Raw genomic sequence first — 4,484 nt, 5'->3', positions numbered from 1 at the left:
TCTGGTTCTTGTTAGGATTCTTGCCGCAGAATTTTGAATGAGTTGCAATTTGTCAATTAATTTTTTTGGGAGACCAGAGAAAAGAGCATTGCCAGTAGTCTATCCTACTGGTGACAAAAGGCATGAATAAGTTTCTCAGCGTCTTGTCGGGGGGCCAAGCCGCGCACTTTGTTGACATTTCTAAAGATGGAAAAAAGCAGATTTTTGTTATCTTGTTGATGTGAGGCTCAAAGCTCAAATCCGAGTCTATGACCACACCTAGGCTAGTAACCTTATCTTTAATGTGTATGCTTAGGTCACCTAGGCTTGAGTGGAGTTTTGCACGTTTTTCTTAGGCCCAATGAGCAACACTTCAGTTTTATCTTCATTTAATTTTAGGAAGTTACTGTTCATCCAATCTGTAATGGCAGACATGCATTTAGTCAAGGCATGAATGGCAGTGGTTTGGCTAGGCTCGACAGAGATATATAGTTGAGTGTCCATCGGCATAGCTATGAAAATCAACATTGTGCTCTCTGATGATGGAGCCCAGGGGCAACATATAGAGAGAGAAGAGGAGAGGGCCCAAGCAACTACCCTGAGCGACTCCAAAAGGCACATCATACTTGTTGGAGACGTATTCTCCGATGGTGACAAAAAACTGTCTTCCTGTAATATGTTTTGAACCACTCTAAGACGTGACCGGACAAGCCTACCAAGATTCAAGGCGGTCATTAGTATGTTGTGGTCTATCGTGTCAAAGGCGGCACTGAGGTCGAGGAGGATAAGTGCTGAAACTTTGTTTGCGGCAGTGTTGAGCCTAAGATCACTTATTATTTTGGTTAGTGCTGTTTCGGTGCTATGGTTGGCTCTAAAGCCTGATTGGAATTTTTCCAAGATATCATTCCCAGCCAGATGTTGATTAAGCTGTTTAAATACAACTTTTTCTAGTACCTTGCTTATAAAGGGGAGGTTTGATATAGGGTCGGTAGTTGTTTAAAGAATTCTGATCTAAATTTGTCTTTTTTAGGAGTGGCTTTACCATGGCTGTTTTGAATGAGCTTGGAAAAAATGCCTGTAAGCATAGAGGTGTTAACAATTTGCAGTAAAGGTGCTGCTAAGCAACCAAGTACGTTTTTTAGCAGATATGTGGGGATCGCGTCAAGGCTGCAGGTAGACTGCTTACTTTCCCTGACTATTTTACAGAGGTCGTCCTCTGTAATTGGACAAAACTTTTGGAAGCTCTCAGGTCTCCTAGGGGGGTTTAACCCTCCCCTCGGTGTATCCCCTGAGTGGGCGACAGAGGTTGCTGCGTTTCCACCTTGGATGCCTTCTCTAATGTCGGCCATCTTTTTATTAAAAAATCTAGCAAATTCCTCCTCGCACTTGGCATGTGATGCTGCATTTAGGTTGTTATTGCTATGTGTTGGATTAAGCAGGTGGTCAATAGTGGAAAAAAGAACTTTCGCATTATGCTGGTTGTCTGTTATGATTTTGGAAAAATATGCTTTTCTCTCTGAGCGTACCGCATTATTGTAGGAGGAGATCTCATCCCTAAGGATTGTCTATGGACTTCTAATTTAGTTTTCCTCCAAAGACGCTCGGTTACTCTGCATTTTCTTTTTAAGGCTCTAAGTGAGTCATTCATCCAAGGTGAATACCTAGCTCTGGTTCTTGTCGTCGTTCTAATTGGAGCTATGTTATCTAGAATTCCTCTTAAGTTGTTGTTGAAGCTATCAACCATTTCATCAGGTGTGCAGTGACCATTTAGTAGGTCACCTGATTTGATGAGGTCTGAAATCTTAAGCTCAGCAGAGGCATTAATGCGTCGTCTGTGAATGACATTGTTGGGTGTGCTAATTTGTGTTGAAATGTCAAAATCAAAAAACACACAGTGGTGGTCGGAGAGGCCGACGTCCGTGACCGATATATTGTTGATGTCAAGTGCATGTGAAATAACAAGGTCAAGTGTGTTGCCTTTTCGATGGGTAGGCTGTTCTGTAACATTCTGGACGACACCGAATCCATTTAATGTGTCTAAGAAAGGCTATTGCGTCATCTGATTTATTTACGTGGATATTAAAGTCGCCAGCAATTATTGCTTTGTCATAGTTAGTAAGTACGTCCGACATGAAGGTGGAGAAATCAGATAGAAATGACGAAGAGAATTTCGGTGGACGGTACAGAACAATAATGATCAGTTTGAGGTTTGCTTGGACCCTCATTGCCAAGTATTCAAATGAAGAGAAAGAGCCCAGATTCATCTTAGTACAATTAAATTTGTTGGAGAAAAGTATGGCTACGCCTTATATATGAACACATGCACACGCAAGCACGCACATGCCCACACAAGTAGGCTACATGCACACGCACACACACACACACACACATATGCGGACATACATCAACATTCGTGTCACTTTTTTATTGTTATACTGTATATATATATATATATATATATATATATATGTATATATATATATATATATATATATATATATATATATATATATATATATATATTTTAAATTTGTTATATATATTTTTTATTTGACAGGACAGTTGAAGATGGTGACAGGAAGCGAATGGGTGAGAGGCAGGGGAGGATCGGGAAACGAGCCCAGCCGGACTTGAATCAGGGTCCCCGTGGGTGGGCATGCAAGTCCAAATGTGGGGGGCTTAGCGTGCTGCGCCACAGCGCCCCCCAACATACGTGTCACTTACTGTACATGTTGATGTACACATAAATGTCCATTATGCCCTGCAGGCATACATAAGCATACACACGCTAACCTAACAGCATGCGCACACTCACAGTGACACAAACACACAACTCACAGCAGTCCATCTTGTGTTAGTGTCAACGGTGGAAAAAGTTAAGAGTTTCCTGACAGAGTGAAGCGCACCTCTTAAACAGTTCACACGGCGCCCCATAGAAAACAAAACAAGTGACGCTGTGTGGTGACATTTACTCTCCCCCATCACAGTGATTTGCAGCAGCAGCAGCCTTCCTTCTTTCTCTCTCTCTCTCTCTCTCTCTCTCTCTCTCTCTCTCTCTCTCTCTCTCTCTCTCTTCCCTCTTTCTATTCCTTTCTCTTCCTCTGGCTTTTTCTTTCTCTTTATCTCTCCCTCTTTCTTTCCTTCTCTCTCTCTCTCTCTCTCTCTCTCTCTCTCTCTCTCTCTCTCTCTCTCTCCAGCTACCTTTTATGATGCAGTTCAGGGCTACGGCTGGACATATTCATGGACTGACATGCGAAAGACCTGGTTGCAAATGGGGCACATCTCGGCGCCGGTCTCAGTAAAGAGGTCTACTCATCTTCATGACTGTTTGTCATTGTCCTGCTGATGTGACACGTCATGTCAAACTGCCACTTTCACCTTGGCTTCATGGTGACACATGGTGACATCCTGCCGGTGTGTGTGTGTGTGTGTGTGTGTGTGTGTGTGTGTGTGTGTGTGTGTGTGTGTGTGTGTGTGTGTGTGTGTGTGTGTGTGTGTGTGTGTGTGTGTGTGTGTGTATACGTTTGCGTGTGTCAGGTGTAACACTTCAATACTCAACCACAGACATCAGAAGACTTAATAGACGTCAAACAAAGCACTGCACAGGGACAATATGTGGAGATGTATGTGAGATTTATAGATAAATACATATGCAGTATATAGTTTAATATCGTGTGTGTGTGTGTGCGTGTGCGTGTGTGCGTGTGCGTGTGCGTGTGCGTGTGCGTGTGCGTGTGCGTGTGCGTGTGCGTGCGCGTGTGTGCGTGCGCGTGTGTGTGTGTGTGTACCTCAATATACAGCCACAGCAACTAAAAACTTAACACACATCAAAACGACTAAACAACTACACTATGGGGACTATGTAGAGACACATTAAATATAAGTGAGATATTCAAAAGATGGGACTGTTGAGACTGATAACTTGTTCAGAAAACGAGAACGCCTTGGAGTTATTGATCTGAGTGAGCTGCATCAGGGAGTATTTGTGTGGGTGTTTTTGTGTGGGTGTTTGGGAGTTATTGTACTGTATATATTATATATTTGTGTGTGTGTGTGTGTGTGTGTGTGTGTGTGTGTGTGTGTGTGTGTGTGTGTGTGTGTGTGTGTGTGTGTGTGTGTGTGTGTGTGTGTGTGTGTGTGTGTGTGCGCGCACATATGTGCATTTGAATGTGAGAGCCTCCATGTTAACAGCACAGAGATACAGCAGCTAGCAGTTTGCGACAGTAGAAAAACACGACGAAGACAAAGACACAAATTATTCCAATCCCTGGGGATTCAGACATTACACTCCTGAAGGTAAAGAAGCCAATGAAAAATGCTCAGCACACAATAGAGGAAAGAGAGAATAAAAAAACAATGGAAGAAAATAAAGAAAATTCTAGAAAAAAATATTGAACAAAAAGAATGGCAAAATAAAAGGCCAGTATTGTTTACAAGGAGGATGTCGCAACAATGCCCAGACACATTTCCTCAGCATGTTTAAAGTTTACATCTAATAAGCGCTC

Source organism: Engraulis encrasicolus, chromosome 8 (genome assembly GCF_034702125.1).
Source record: "Engraulis encrasicolus isolate BLACKSEA-1 chromosome 8, IST_EnEncr_1.0, whole genome shotgun sequence".
NCBI lineage: Eukaryota > Metazoa > Chordata > Actinopteri > Clupeiformes > Engraulidae > Engraulis > Engraulis encrasicolus.
The sequence above is the reverse complement of the archived record's forward strand: the minus strand, read 5'-3'. Positions refer to the sequence as shown.